Source organism: Triticum dicoccoides, chromosome 6B (assembly GCF_002162155.2).
Source record: "Triticum dicoccoides isolate Atlit2015 ecotype Zavitan chromosome 6B, WEW_v2.0, whole genome shotgun sequence".
NCBI classification, from domain to species: Eukaryota; Viridiplantae; Streptophyta; class Magnoliopsida; order Poales; family Poaceae; genus Triticum; species Triticum dicoccoides.
Window position 1 is genome coordinate 116,081,531 of NC_041391.1, and position 16,520 is coordinate 116,098,050.

The window sequence follows — 16,520 nt, forward strand, 5'->3', positions numbered from 1 at the left end:
AAGGGCTGCAATAAATCAAGAAGAAAGCAGGCGCAAAAGAGAAGCTCAATGAGAGAGATTCTAGACCGGTCATCGTTTCTATGGTTCCCTTTTAAACGATGAGGCCCTCTCTATACACCGGAGTCCTTTCTTTCATCAAAAGGTGCTTCCTTCCTTCAGGCAACGCATTCGCGAACCAATACGTAGTACACAGACGTACTAAATCAATTAAATAATGCAATCCGGGTTAAATAAATGAAATGGTTGTTGCCTTCTCGGACAAGAAGGATTTCTTTTACGAGCGCTAGAGGGACGACATGCAGGGAGAGCCTGAGCTGCTGCAGCAGGTTTTGAAAAGGGAATCGATCGTGATTTGGAACCTGTTCTTTACATGAACCCTCTTAACTAAGATTTTCTTATTTATACCTGTTCTACTTTTTTTTTGTTCTGATATGAAGCTTTCACAAATTATAATCACTTTCGTATGTATGGCGGGTCGTTCACCGGAACATATATGGCATACATTCAGGGAGTAGTGTCAAATGGACGGCGCCATGCACAGGAGGCCGCCCGACTGGGCTAGCAAATTGTCGTGCGCGGAAACAGGGAAAATTCACCGAAAAAGGAGTTACAGTGCGAGGATTGAACCCTTCAAATTTTCTTCATAAAATACAAATATTTGCATATTAAATATTATATTGAAATTTCAAGAAACATTTTCATGTCATGTCTTCAAAAACTGATGAGAATGTCAAAACACATGCATTTTTAAAAAAAGAGCGAACAAAGTTTTGAACACGGATATTTTTTAAATTTTCCGAATATTTTTTAAAACCTTAAAAAATTGGATTTTTTTAAAAAATTCTTAAAAATACGAAAACAAATCATAACCAATTTTCCTTGAATTTTCCTGAACATATTTTGTATATCTGTAAAAACATTTAAACATGAACATTTTCTAAATTCTGAACAAAATTGAAAGCACGAACATTATTTGAAACTCCCCAAACATATTTTCAGTTTTTGAACAAATTTTGAAAAAAGGAAACATTTTTTTTAATTTGTGAACATATTCTGAAAACATGAACATGTTTTTAAATGCTGATTTTTTACGGAAAAAGGAAAAAATAGATCTGTGAAGAATTTATGAATACGGGAATAATGTTGGAAATTCAGAACAAAATTTAACAACAAGAATATTGTTTCAAGTTAACGAAAATTTTATTAAAAAAATTGAACCTTTCTTTAATTTTTGAGAATTGATTAATCAATCTGAACAAAATTTGGAAATTCTAAACATCTTCTGATTTTTTTTGAACACTGGCTAGTAAATATGAAATTTTTGAAATTCTAAACTTTGTTGTCGGAAATATGAACAGAATTGAAAAACATGAATTATTTCGAAATTCTCAAAAAACATGAAATTTTGATAAAAAATAACTTATTAAAAATAGAAACAATAAAAATAAAAGTAAATGGTCAAAGAAAACAAAAAAGGAAATAAAATGAAACAGAAAAAAGAAAATACAAGAGATGATAAAAAGAAAAACGAAAAGAAAAAAATGTCGTTCAGGAACCTCCTAGAAGGTTCCCAAAACCGGAAAATGGCTGGGAAGCTAGGGTTCACAAAACCGGGAGCAATTTCTTTGCAACTTTTTTTAGTAAACATTTTTTGAAAATCTATGATTTGTTTTCCTGAGAGCACGTTGTTTCTCCACATCCGTCAAATAACCCCAATTTTTTCATTGTCTTGTATGACCAATTCAAGGAACCATGGCAAGTTGTTTCTATTTTCTACAATTTCATTTTCTAAAGTTTTCTCCTAAAAAGGGTGATAATAGCCGGACGTGTTGCAACTTGTATACAATGTCGAAAATCGTACAAACCTGACATGGATGCATATTATGGGCATGCCCACCTGCTTGCAAAACTTGCTGCCATGTCAAGGATGTCCAAAAATTGACCATGTTGAACGGAGGGTGTTCGGGTAGGCCAGAAGGCTTCGTCTAAGAGCATGTTGTTTCTCGACATAGTTGAAATGGCCCCAATTTTTTCCATCGCCTTGTATGACCAAGTCAATACACCATGCCAAGTGGTTTGGTTTTTTTACAAGTTTTGCATTTTCTGGAGTTTTCCCCATGAAAAAAGGCTGATAAATGGATGGACGCGTTGCAACGTGCATACGTGTCAGGAGTCTTTAAATCGGGCATAGATGTCTAATATGGCACGCCCACCTACTTGCAAAGTTGGGGCCAGTCCTGAGATTTCCAAAAGAATATCATGTCCACCAAGAGTGTTCGGGTAGGCCAGAAGGATCCGTTTGGGAGCACCTTGTTTCTTGAATCCATTAAATGGCTCCAATTTTTTCATGACGTGCTATGGCGAATTCAAGGCATCATGCTAAGTTATTTGGGTTTTCGACAAGTTTTGCATTTTCTTGAGTTTTCATGCTTAAAAAAGATCGATCTTGCATATAGTGTCGAAAGTCGTTCAAACCAGGCATGGATGCCTACCATGGGCCTGGCCACTTGCTTGCAAAAGTTGGGGTCATTTTAAGGAAGTCCAAAGATAGACTATGTTCAACAGAGGGTGTTCGGATAGGCGAGAAGGATATGTTTGAAAGCACGTTGTTTTTTGACATCCATCAAATGGCCCCAATTTTTTTCCACCAGGGGCCAATTCAAGGTGTCAATGCAAGTTATTTATATTTTGGACAAGTTTTGCATTTTCCTGGAGTTTTCTTGGTGAAAAAGGGTTGATAAATGGTCGGGCGTGTTGCAACGCATAAACTGTGTCAGAAGTCATTCAAAACTAGCATGGTTGCCTCATATGTCTATGTCAGGTTGTTCCAAGAAGTTGGGTTCATTTATCCATAGTCCATAAAAAACCACTAGTTGAGAGGAGTGTGCGAGACTAGGCCAGATGGGTGCATCCGTAAGCATGTAGTGTTTCTTAATGCAATTTCTGTTATTGACAATTAACATGAATATTTTCTTATGTCGTAATCATTTCTTAAAAAAATTCAATAACTTTTGAATTCCAATTTGTGTATGAAAATTTTGTAAACCTAAACAGTTTCTGCAATACTATTAACAAATTCCCAACAACTAATTAAACAATTTGAACACAAGTTGCAAACCACGTAATTTTTCTTAAAGTTTATCAACTTTTTTTGAAACGCAAATATCTCTTTAATTTGTGAAAAAATATTCGAAAACAGGATTCATTTTTTAAATTCTAGAACATCTTTTAATATTGCAAACAATATTTAGAAACAAGAACATCTTTGGGTATTCCAAACACATTTCTGAACAAGTTTCAAAATGAATAATATAGTTTAAAAGGAGAAAAATGAATTAACAAAACAAAGAGAAGAGAAACAAAAAAAAATAGAAAATCGCTCACATCGTGCACCTGTTAGGCTGGCCCAAACATTTGCGAATTTGAAAAAAGATTATCGATCCTGAACAAAATGTGAATGGATTTGAATTTTTTTCCCAGATTTCCTAACAAAATCACTAAAAACTGCAAAAAAAGTTCTAGCAACTGAAAATGATTCAAAAATTTGATAAAAAGTTCATTCGTGTTTTTTTTCAAAAGTTCACTCTTTTGAAAAAATAGGGAAAACAGAAAAAGAAAAATGAAAAAGAAAAGGGGGGGGGAATAAAAAACCCACAATAAAACATAACAAAATCCGGTTTAAAAAATTGAAAAAAATTGGCCTGAAAGTTGACGAAGTTATATTTGCCACAAAATAAGTGTAAAAGAAAGCAAGTGTGCACAACAAGTAACATGTCTTGATTGGTTACTAGAACTTGAAGTAAACCCTGAGGCTTGGAGTTCGATTCTCCCGCAGTCACACTTTTTGAGGATTAAAAAGAAAGAGAAAAAAGTTGAGGGCGCCAAATAGGGTTTGGATACATACGCCGCGTATGCACGGTAAGTGCACATGTCGCGTATCTGTTCACTTGGCGCTGGTGGCGTATTTAATAAAAGATCATCCTACTCTTTATTATCAGTGGGTACAAAAAGATCTTCTTCGTTGATGTGTAGAGGGTTGTACCAAAACAGAAGTGTACTTTGGTTAGTCCTAAATTTTCTCTTTGTTGGAATGCACATTCTGTCTATTTGTCCAAACTGGGACTAGGAACCTAGGACAGAGTGTGCTGGGATGGAGGATGCTATGAATGTGTTCCGCAACTCCTACCGGCGAGTCCGGTCCAAGGTTGCGGAGCGGGAGCGAGCGTCGTAGACGAAGTAGTCAAACGCGAAAGTAAAGGACACAGAGAGATATGGAGGAGACCAGCTTTATTAATCAATGATCGGGTGTTACAATGATGGCTCCTCGTTGCTTTATATAGGGACTAGGGGTCAAGGGATAAGTACCCACTTAACGTAAAGTTGGGGAAACGGGAGGGGCTACCCCGTGCGATACGCACGAGGCCGCCACCACCCCATGGTGACCCGGTTTCCCAACACTCCCCCTTGGGTAATTATCCATATATCCATGCCTCAAAACTCCAAAAAAACCAGTGGGAAAAAATATGGAGAAAGAACACACAGTATACGTTGTTGTATTGCACGAATTGCCTCATCAAATACCTTGTGTGAGAAACATCAGGAAAACTCACTCAAGGGAAAAAGAGTACAATACACTCAACCATCAAGTTGAGTACTCGATCATCGGGATTGAGATTTTAGCGACGAGTTTGTGAAGTTTCTCCCCCTGAACCATGCATCTCTCTAAGTCTCATCATACCGATTCCACGCACACACCTCTCTAAGGTTGATGCCGGTAATGATTTAGGAACATATCAGCAAGATTGTCATAGGACTTAGTATGCAAATCTTTCACCTCATTCAACTGCTGCAGCTCATGTGCATAGAAGAACTTGGGACTAATATGGTTTGTGAGGTTACTCTTCACATAAACCATCTGGACTTGTGCAACACAAGCAGCATTATCTTCATAGATAATGGTAGGGGTTTGTACGGTGTTCAGCCCACATGTCTGCTGAATGTGGCCGATCATCCGCCGAAGCGATACACATTCTTTTGACGCTTCGAATAGTGCCATGATTTCTGAGTGGTTCGTGGAAGTCGACACAAGAGTTTGCTTGGACGATTTCCAGGAAAACACAATTGCACCACAAAGGAAAACATATCCAGTCTGCGATTTGCAATCATGCGGGTCCGATAAGTACCCAGCATCGGCATAACCTATAATGGATAGGTCTTGGTTCCTTTTTATAAAACAGACCAAGATCTTTGGTCCCTTCCAGGTACCAGAAGACGTCCTTGACACCTTTCCAATGTCTTTTGGTAGGTTCAGAACTGTACCTCGCAAGCAAACTGGCGGCGAACACAATGTCTGGCCGTGTACAGTTTGCGAGATACATGAGTGCTCCAACTGCACTTAGGTAAGGAACCTCTGGTCCCAGAGTTTCCTCTCCCTCTTCCTTTGGCCTGAACGGGTCCTTGTCTGGCTGTAAAGACCTCCCGACCATCGGGGTCATAGAAGGATATGCCTTATCAAATCCAAATCTTTTCAACACCTTCTGGGTGTAGGCCGACTGGTGCACTAGAATCCCATCAGGGGAATGTTCAAGTTGCAGACCTAGATAGAACTTGGTTTTACCCAAATCCTTCATCTTGAATTCCGACATCAGGTAGGAACTCGCTTCCTCAATATCATCAGGTGTACCGATTATGTTTAAATCGTCCACGTACACCGAGATTATACAGAATCCATCTTGGGATTGCCGTATGAAAACACATGGGAAATCTTTATTGCTCGTGTAGCCCTTCTCATGAAGGAAATCGCTTAAGCGATTGTACCACATTCTATCAGACTTTCTGAGTCCGTACAGTGCCTTTTGCAGTTGAACACTGTATAGACCCCTGTTTGCTCTATCATGGTTCGGAACAGTGATACCTTCTAGAACCTTCATGTATATGTTCGAATCCAAGTTACTATACAGGTAAGCAGTGACGACATCCATTAGTTTCATTTTCAAGCCCATGTTTACTGCCATCGAGATCAAGTATCTAAAGGTAACTCCATCCATGACCGGGGAATAAGTCTCCTCAAAATTGACACCTGGTCGTTGAGTGAACCCTTGAGCAACTAGCCTTGCTTTGTACCGTACTACTTTATTATTTTTATCTCTCTTTCGAACAAAAACCCACCTATGGCCAACAGGGCGAACGTGGGGAGGAGTTCGACAAATTGGTCCGAACACCTTCCTTTTGTTGAGAGATAATAATTCGGCAGTAATTGCCTGCTGCCAATCTTTCCAATCCGACCTTTTCTTGCAATCAGCGAGCGTGTTAGGCTCAGGGTCAAGATCTATGATTGATGCAATTTTCGTAGCAAAGTTGATGTCGACAATCACCGTTGCTCGATTCAGGGACTCCCCCGTATAAATATAATTTATGGCCATTTCGTCATGGAGCGCATCCGGCGCAAACACTTGCTCTACCAAATTTCCCATTATGGGAGCAAGGTCCTTTAGATTTCCCGCGCCGATGTGTGCGCTCACATCTCCTCTGGGTGTTTCCCCTATGGGAAAGTTTAAGTCCGGAATTTCGTGCACTAAATTTTCCGTACTTGTGCCAGGTCTCGACTGGCTCCCCGTTTCAATTTGGGGTACTTTGGCCACAGGCTGTAATAAATCTCTCTTATCCTTTTTCGTCAGGCGTCCCCGAGTACTTGGGATTTGAGAAGCCGGATTTCTCGTCCTTTTAGGCCTTTGGACGGGAGCAGGTATATCATCATTTTTCTTCGGTATTTCAACCCTTTCCGGTGCATTGCGCGCGTGCACATGCGATTTTGTCACAGTCTTTAAGTTAGTAAAGTGGTCGGGCAGTTGATTTGCTAAAGACTGCAAATCTATTATCTTTTGGACTTCTCTCTCATTCTCAGCAGTGCGCGGGTCATGAGCGTGGATCCCCGTGGCTTGCCACGTGATTTCTCGACTTTTAGCATCAAGGGGTTGATTCTCTCCCCCTAAAGTCAGAAAAAGACCCTCGTCAAAAATGCAATCAGCAAAACGAGCCGTGTGACAGTCACCTGTCATGGGGTCCAGATACCTGATTATGGAAACAGTCTCATAACCAACGTATATCCCCGACTTACGGAGCGGGCCCATCACCGATCGCTGAGGGGGTGGTATTGGTACATATACCTGGCAACCGAACCTACGAAGGTGGGAAATTTTCGGTGCCGACCCTTGCGCAAGTTGAACATGAGAGTGGATGTTGTAGGCCGACGGTCAAAAGTTGATGAGATTAGCCGCGTGTAACACCACATGGCCCCAACATGTAGTTGGTAAATTACAACCCTGAAGCAGCGGTCGGGCAATGAATTTAATTCTTTTAATTAATGCCTCGGCAAGTCCATTTTGTGTATGTACATGTGGTACCGAGTGCTCAACTTTGATTCCCATTGCCATGCAATAATCATCGAACGCCTTTGAAGTAAATTCTCCGGCGTTGTCCATTCAAATAGACTTTATACGATAATCCGGGAAATTATTCCTCATTTGTATGATCTGAGACATCAACTTTGCCAAGGCTTGGTTCTGTGTTGACTTCAGGAAAACATTGGACCATTTAGAGGAAGTATCAATGAGCACCATGAAGTACCAAAACGGCCCCGTGAGGGGCTGAATTGGACCGCATATGTCCTCTTGGATACGTTCCAAGAACGCGGGGATTTCATCCCTCACCTTGAGGGGTGATGGCCTAATGACTAACTTCCGCTTAGCGCATACGGAGCACACGAAATCAGCGGCATTCGGGAAGTTCTTAACGTTAACATTATGGCCATGCAAGTTGTTAGTTATATTTCTCATCATCCTAAGTCCGGGGTGGCCTAACCTATCGTGCTAGAGGCAGAAGAGTTCAGAGCTTCTAAAGACGGTCTTGAGGGTAGTGTACACGGGTGGTGCTACTATCTTAGTGTAGTATAGCCCTGTGTCAAACGAAGGAAGACTTTCGATAACATGTTTACCACCTGCATCCCGCTTTGTGATGAGTAGGCACTCCTTGCCATTTTCATCATCGGTCTCAGCATGGAAACCATTAGCGCAGATGTCTCTAAAGCTCAAAAGAGTACGAGTCGACTCCGGGTACAACAACACATCATTAATGATGAAAGTTGTTCCCATAGGGAGTATAATAGTGGCTCGCCCGGAGCCAACTATGTGAGAACCGCAGACGACGATTTTCATAATACTTCCCGGAGATGTTTTAATGGACTCAAAATACTTAGTTTCTCGTAAAATGGTATGAGTGGTGGCGCTATCGGCAAGGCACGTTTCCTTCATTCGGGCGCCACACGCGTTCTAAAATATGACATCTAATTAATGTAATGAGGAAGAAAATACATTAAAAATAAATGCACACATATCAGAAACTAACATGCTATCATGTATAAATAATGGAATAAATGAATAAATGTCATCCAATCGCCAAAGTAAAGAATAAGTTTATGCTCTCATAGAGCTTACAACCAAATCGAATTTATTCAATTTTATTGGATCAAATCACGGAATCAAGATAACCAAAGAGGTATGCTAAGTGGACTCGGTGAAGAAGCCATTCACTTCAGCTGCAATCTCCATACTAGTGAGCTGATCCTCCTTAGAAATCATCTTGGAGGCAGCATCAATGTCTAGTGGCGGCGCCGCCGGCGAGGCGACCATGTGGTCAACCTCCATGGCGACGTGGGCGTCGGTAGAGACCGCCAAAGCTGCCGCGATGGGCACCATAGGGGTCGCCTCTATGGGCGCAACAGGGGGCGGAGCGATCATCACGGGTGCCTCCATGGGCGCCGGTGGTGCTCCCTCCTGAACCAAGGCGAGGTGCATCTCACGCGTCTTCCGAGCCTTGTATACTTCAACGACCTCCGGTGGTGCGCGACACTGGCGGGAGAAATGCTCCAACGAGCCACAACGAAAGCAGTCCTGAGGCCTCTGCCCACCCTTGCCCGGCTTGTTCTTCTTAGCCGGGGCAGGGGGGGTGAGGGCCCTTCTTCTTTCCCTTACGGCCCCTCTTCTTCTATTGAGGCTTGCGGACTTTGAGAGCATTTACCTCCTGGCGAGAACTCCCCCCAAGTGGTTGCATGACAAAGTTCTTTTTGAGAACCTCGTTCTGCGCCTCCGCCACCTGGAGGACATCAATCAACTCTGAATACCTCGTGTAGTTCCCCTGGCGGTAGTTCCGTGAGGACTAGACCGTGCCGGGGTGGAAAGTGGATAGTGTTTTCTCAATCTTCTGGGAGTCGGTAATCTCAGTACCACACAACCGAAGAGTCGTACAAATCCGGTGCAGAGCCGAAGTGTACTCCCCAACCGTCTTGAAGTCCGCAAACCTCAGATGGATCCACTCTGCCTCTGCATGTGGCTTCACAGTGTACTTCATCTGCTCAAACCGCTGCTTAAGAGCGGTCCAAAGGCCAGAAGCACTGCGCTCAGCCATATACTCATCTTTCAGAGTAGGTGATAGGTGATGACGGAGAAAGTGCAGAGCCTGCACATTCTCAGTTTCGAACTTGGGATCAGTGGCGGCCAGCTAGGCCCCTTACCGATCGCCCTCAGGAGGGTTTTTCTCTAGAGAAAAATCTCGCAGTCTGAGGACCATGATAGGTAGTTCAGCCCTGTCCGGGCCAACTCAGGAAACTCCTTGTGGACAATTCCGACCATCTGCGATTTATGCAAAAATCATGAGATTACAGCAGGTAATCTTTTGCACAAATCGATGTTGATAAACTTATTCAATAAAATGGCGTTCCATTATCTAAAACATGATATTATATGATGTACTAAATGATTAAGAGTGCTAAACAATTAATCTACAGCAGTAAAATCATATAATAATATCATGTTTCAAAAGATAGCATGTTAAGTGCATCTAGTATGTGAAAACTAGCTCAAAAAATGAATTTCCGAGGCATTTTTAAGCCAAAATACGCGTTTTCAGCGAAAAACAGACAGTTCCAGGGTCTTCTACGCGAAATATTTCAGCAGGAATAAGCTACGCGTAAAATAGGAAATTCCAGGGGCTAAAACGCGAATTCTCAGCGTTGCGCCAGCGCCACCTCTTTTTTTTATTATTATTAGAGGCGCCACGTCCGCGATCCAGAAGAGGCCCAACAGCCAGCGGGCCGGCCCATGTGCTGCTTGGCCTATCCCACAGCGACGTTAGGGAAACCCTAGCCCCCGCATCGTTGGGCGTGGCGGCGGCTCGGCCACGCGGCTGGCGCCACCCGACGACGGCCAAGGAACGCGGGGGCGGCGGCCAAGCCGGCCAGCGGGGCGGTGCGACCAGAGGCGCGGGGCCAAGGCAGCCGGCCACGGCCAGAGGCGCGGCGCGGCCTATGGCACGGGGCCGAGGCAGCAGGCCACGACCACAACGGGCGCCACGGCCACGTCGCGTGGCCACAGCGGGCGGCCACGGCCATGGCGCGCAGCGCCAAGGGACGGCGACGGGCACGGCTGCGGCGGCCACGCTACCCGATGGCGACGGCCAGAGGCACACACGCGCTCGGCCACGGCGCAGCGGTCAGCGGGGCACGGTGGCGCGCGGCCAGCACGTGGTGCGACCACGGATCGCGGTGACGGCGGCTGCCAGGCCGGCCAGCGGGGCGGGCGGCAGCACGCTGTGGGGTCGGCGGCCAGATCGGCCATCGGGGCTCGGCGACGAGCCGGCCAGCAGGGCCCGGCGGCGACGACGACGATGTGGTGTGGTGCACGTGACGAGCGGCGTGGACTGTACAGCGTCAGAATCTCAAAACATCGTCGTGTTCATTGGGAACATCGACGGCGCGTGGCACAGTGGGTGCGTTGCGGAGGTACCATGATCATATGGATCATGATCTATACTGACTCCCGTATAGTGTAGTCAAAAAGTCTCTCGTGATCCAAAAACATCGACATTGGTCGGCAACATATTCGTCCGCTCAGTTTTTGGGAGAGAAATCTACACCATAGGTAGATTTATCCGAAAAATAATCTAATCGCAAAAACGGAATCACAGTAACGAGAGGAATCCATTTTTGCAAAGAGTGGGGATCGGATCTTATACCTCCGTGGGATCGACGAAAGCCTGCGTGATGCAGGCTTGACGGAGAGTTGATGGAGCGAAGCATGCTGATAACGTGTTCCGCAACTCCTGCCGGCGAGTCCGGTCCAAGGTTGCGGAGCGGGAGCGAGCATCGTAGACGAAATAGTCGAACGCGAAAGTAAAAGACACAAAGGGATATGGAGGAGACCAGCTTTATAAATCAATGATCGAGTGTTACAATGATGGCTTCTCGTTGCTTTATATAGGGACTAGGGGGTCAAGAGATAAGTACCCACTTAACGTAAAGTGGGGGAAACGGGAGGGGCTACCCGGTGCGAGGCCGCCGCCACCCCACGGTGACCCGGTTTCCCAACAAAATGTTCACTTTATAACGAGGCATGCCAATTGATAGACAACTAGTTCTGCGTGTGTTACACGCCATTGTATTTGGTCATGGGAGTTGACGAGGATACAGAACCAGGGTAGGGTCATAGGATCGACCTATACGTCCTACCCAAGGTCACTACCCTGGAAGATGAAAAGACTAAGAGTCAACAGAAGAGCACCGGTCTCATACGTCGAGTGCAATCCACTCGACGATCACATCACTCGACGGTCGTTACCTATCGTCACTCGACCACAAGGAAGATCACTCGACCATATCGAAGACCAGTAGTCAGGAGAACACGCAACGGCCAGATATTTACTCCCTCGTCTTCATGAGCATTAAGAGTACTTACTGCTGGCATTACCAGTAACGCCCCTACTTTATGTACATTAGTTCCCTTGTAATGGAGGCGGGCTGGGGTCCTGGCGCACTCTATATAAGCCACCCCCTCCTCTGGCACAAGGGTTCACACCCTCTGTAATACAACACATATAATCCAATTGACCACCTCCGGGCACCGAGACGTATGGCTATTACTTCCTCCGAGAAGGGCCTGAACTCGTAAACCTCGTGTGTACATCTTCGCCATAGCTAAGATCTTGCCTCTCCATACCTACCCCCTTTCTACTGTCAGGTTTAGAACCACGACAGTTTGGCGCCCACCGTGGGGCAGGTGTCTTAGCGACTTATTGGTGAAGTTGCAAGTTTTTTCGATCACCATCATTATGGTTTCCGGCGGCGGCTGGCTGAGGGCCGCGAGATCCGTCTCGGTGCGCTCGTTTTCATCACCGACGACTCCGGTGGCTCCAAGAAGCTCCCGTGGACACTGAGGCGCTCCCCGTTCGAGGAGCGATGCACTTCCGCGCGTGCGTTCGTGGCATTCTTCTTTGGAAGCCGTCGACTCAATACCAGTTGGCTCCAATGGCGTTTTCCTCCCCCGCTGCCCGCCGCCGCAAGCGATCCGGTCGATCGCGGCTTCAGCGGTGGGTGAAACACGCGGTGGCTCAGCAATCGACCACCCATCAAGTCGCGGCAATCGAGCCCGACGAAACTCTCCATGGCTTGTTCGATCTGTCGAATGGCTCCGCGGAGACCACATCCGAATGCGATAGCAGCGATCCCGCGGCCGAAGTCTTGATGGTCGATGGGCCTCACAGCCCCCCTGGTTTCCGCTGCGAGGGCGGCGGAGACGCAGGCGGCGATCCGTCACACGCCCACGAGGAATACCGACCCGAGCCCCTCTCTTCTCAGGAGAGGGAAGAACTTCGTCGCCGCAACATGGATGCACTCCACACGCCCATCGTAGGAGAAACCCCCAAAGCGTGGGCTTTGGTGGAGGTGCGCCTGGCTAATCTGGCTGAGCGCACTCGACTGGATAACCTCCAGCGGGCTCTCGACGAGCGCGCTCAGGAGCGGATCCATGAGTCCAGTCGACGACAACCTTTTCCTCCTCCACCTAAGGTATGCCGCACTCCGATTCAGAATCTCACAGTCGTAGCCCGCATAGCAGAGTCTATCCAACCCTCCCAGTCAGAAGATGGCAGAGGGTTGATGTAGATTAGGGCCCTGCTCAGGGTGGCAGGAGAGTAGAATACAACAGTATCTCAGTTGCGAAACAGGATTCACAGCAGATCCGTTGCAGCAGACACGGTTCAATCGGCTCACAGCCCCAGATCACCTCTGCGGCGTGAAGGGCATAGGCATTGTGATCATCCACTCGACCGTGACAATCACCGTCGAGGACCCACGCCTCCCCCGAGGAGTGCGTCGTATGTGCCTTGGCGGAACGATGACAGGCGCCATCATAGTGGTGAGCGCTGAGCTTCAATCGACCCAAGGGAGCTAGGCTTTGATGTGAGATCTATCCTCGTTCAAGGTCTGGTCGACCGAAACAGGGCGCACAGAGAAGACCCAGGCAGAGATCGTCCAAGTGGCAGCCGAGTGCATGTTTCTGGTCCCGAGTGTTTTAGCAGAGCCATCAGAGCAGCAATGATACCTCCCAACTTCAGGCTGGCTTCCGGGGTCAGTAAGTTCACTGGCGAATCCAAGCCTGAAACTTGGCTTGAAGATTACCGAGTGGCTGTGCAGATTGGGGGCGGTAACGACGAGATAGCGATGAAACATCTCCCACTCATGTTGGAAGGGTCAGCCTGAGCATGGCTGACTCAGTTGGCTCCGGGCAGTATTCACAGTTGGGAAGAGCTATCCCGAGTATTCGTGAGAACTTTCGAGGGCATGTGCAAGCGACCTGGAGGATTGCCTGAGCTGCAGCACCGCGTGCAGAAGCCAAATGAGACTTTGAGGGAGTTCGTCCAGAGATGGTCCACTTTGCATCACACCGTCGAGAATGTTTCAGAGCATCAGGCTGTGTGCGCCTTCAAGGAAGGCGTCAAATACAGAGAATTGATCTTGAAATTTGGTCGGACTGGCGATATGACTCTGGCTCGAATGATGGAGATAGCCACCCGGTACGCTAACGGAGAAGAAGAGGATCGACTCCGTAGCGGGAAGAGCAAACCAGCCGGCCAGGAGACCGGTGGAGGTAACTCCAGTCAGAAACAGAAGCGTAAGGCCGAGCCAGCAGTTCCTGGAGAGATCGCCGCAGTGAATCAAGGAAAGTTTAAGGGAAAACCTAAGGGGCCCTGGCCCCCTAAGAAGGTGAAGGATAAGGAAGGAAATGATGTGCTGGATTTGCCGTGCCACATCCACACGAAGAAAGACGAGGAAGGTAATCTGATTTACCCAAAGCATACCACTCGATAGTGTCGACTCCTAATCCAGCAATGCCAAGAGAAACCGCCCAATGAGAAGGAAAATGAGTCGGACAAAGAGGAATATGAAGAGCAAGACGATGGTTATCTCAAAGTCAATTCCACTCTGATGATTTTTGCTGATGTTGAAAGCAAGAGTCGATTGAAGGTCATCAACAGGGAAGTGAACATGGTCGCCCCTCCAAAGAAGACCACCTATCTGAGGTGGTCCCAGAAGGCTATCACATTCGACCAGTCGGACCATCCCGCTCGTGTGGCCACCCCTGGGAGGCAAGCGCTGGTGGTCGACCCTGTGGTCGAAGGCACTCGACTAACCAAAGTTCTGATGGATGGTGGCAGTGGCCTGAACATCCTTTACGCTGAAACCTTGAAGAAGATGGGCATTCCGATGTCCAAACTTAGTGAGAGCAACATGAGCTTCCATGGTGTTATCCCTGGGAAGAAAGCCGAATCACTCAGCCAGATCGCCCTCGACGTGGTTTTCGGTGATTCGAAGCATTACCAAAAGGAGAAGTTGACATTTGAAGTCATGGATTTCCAAAGTGCCTATCATGCCATTTTGGGTAGGCCAGCCTACGCATGCTTTATGGCTCGACCATGTTATGTGTATATCAAACTGAAGATGCCTGGCCCCAAAGGTGTGATCACAGTTACAGGCAATCGGCAGAAGGCTGAGGAATGTTTCCAGAAAGGTTCCAAGATCGCCGACGAACAAATGGTAGCAGTTGAATTCCAAGAATATCAGAAGAATTCAGATCCGAGTGATTTGCTTAGAGCCAAGAAGCCTGCCACATATTCTGCATTCCAATCGACCAGTGAGACGAAGCCGGTTCATATTCATCCGACGGATCCCAATGCTGCACCAACTCATATATCAACGACACTCGACAGCAAATAGGAAGAAGCGCTCGTTCAGTTCCTCCGTCACAACTGGGACATCTTTGCATGGAAACCTTCTGACATGCCAGGTGTGCCCAAGGGACTGGACGAGCACCGTTTGCTTGTCGACCCCAAAGTAAAACCCGTCAAGAGCACCTTCGGCGGTCCACCGTGTAGAAGAGGAAAGCAATTGGCGAAGAAGTGGCTCGACTGTTGGCAGCAGAGTTCATCCGTGAAATCTACCACTCCAAGTGGTTAGCCAATGTAGTCATGGTTCCTAAAAAGGACGATTCACTTCGTATGTGCATTGATTTCAAGCATATCAATCGGGCCTGCCCGAAAGATCACTTCCCTCTCCCTCGCATCGATCAGATTGTTGACTCAACTGCGGGATGTGAGCGTTGTCTTTCTTAGATGCGTATTCCGGATACCATCAGATCTGACTGTATGGTCCCGATGAAATAAAAACAGCCTTCATCACCCCATTCGGGTGCTTCTGCTATGTCACCATGCCTTTCGGTTTGAAAAATGACGGAGCCACATTCATGAGAATGATTCAGAAGTGCCTGCTCACTCAAATCAGTCGGAATGTGGAAGCGTACATGGATAACATTGTGGTCAAGTCACGCAAAGGTTCTGACCTATTGACTGACCTTGCAGAAACCTTTGCTAACCTGAGGAGGTACGATATCAAGCTTAATCCGTCGAAATGCACATTCGAGGTTCCAGGAGGAAAGTTACTCGGTTTTCTCGTTTCCGAACGAGGGATCGACGCCAATCCGGAAAAAGTTGATACCATCCTCCGAATGAAACGCCCTGTGCGAGTGCATGATGTTCAGAAGCTGACTGGTTGTATGGCCGCTCTGAGTCGATTCATTTCTCGTCTCGGTGAAAAGGGCCTTGCCTCTTTACCGACCGATGAAGAAGTCTAATAAGTTTGAGTGGACTGATGAAGCTGATGCAGCGTTTGCAGAGCTCGAAACCCTGCTTTCCACCCAACCGGTGCTCGCTGCGCCAATCAACAAAGAGTCTTTACTGCTCTACATTGCAGCCACTGGACAAGTTGTCAGCACAGTACTCACGGTCGAGCGAGAAGAAGAAGGAAAAGCTTATAAAGTTCAATGCCCAGTCTATTATCTCTCTGAAGTTTTGACTCCCTCCAAGCAATGATACCCACACTATCAGAAGCTTGTCTATGGAATTTACATGAATATGAAGAAGGTGGCACATTATTTCTCTGACCACTCCATTACAGTCGTCAGCGACGCGCCACTATCTGAAATTCTGAATAACAGAGACGCAACTAGTCGAGTGCCAAAATGGGCGATTGAACTCCTTCCATTAGATATCAAGTTCGAGGAAAAGAAGGCCATCAAGTCCCAAACAATTGCAGATTTCCTTGCCGAATGGATTGAGCAGCAATTGCCGACTCAAGT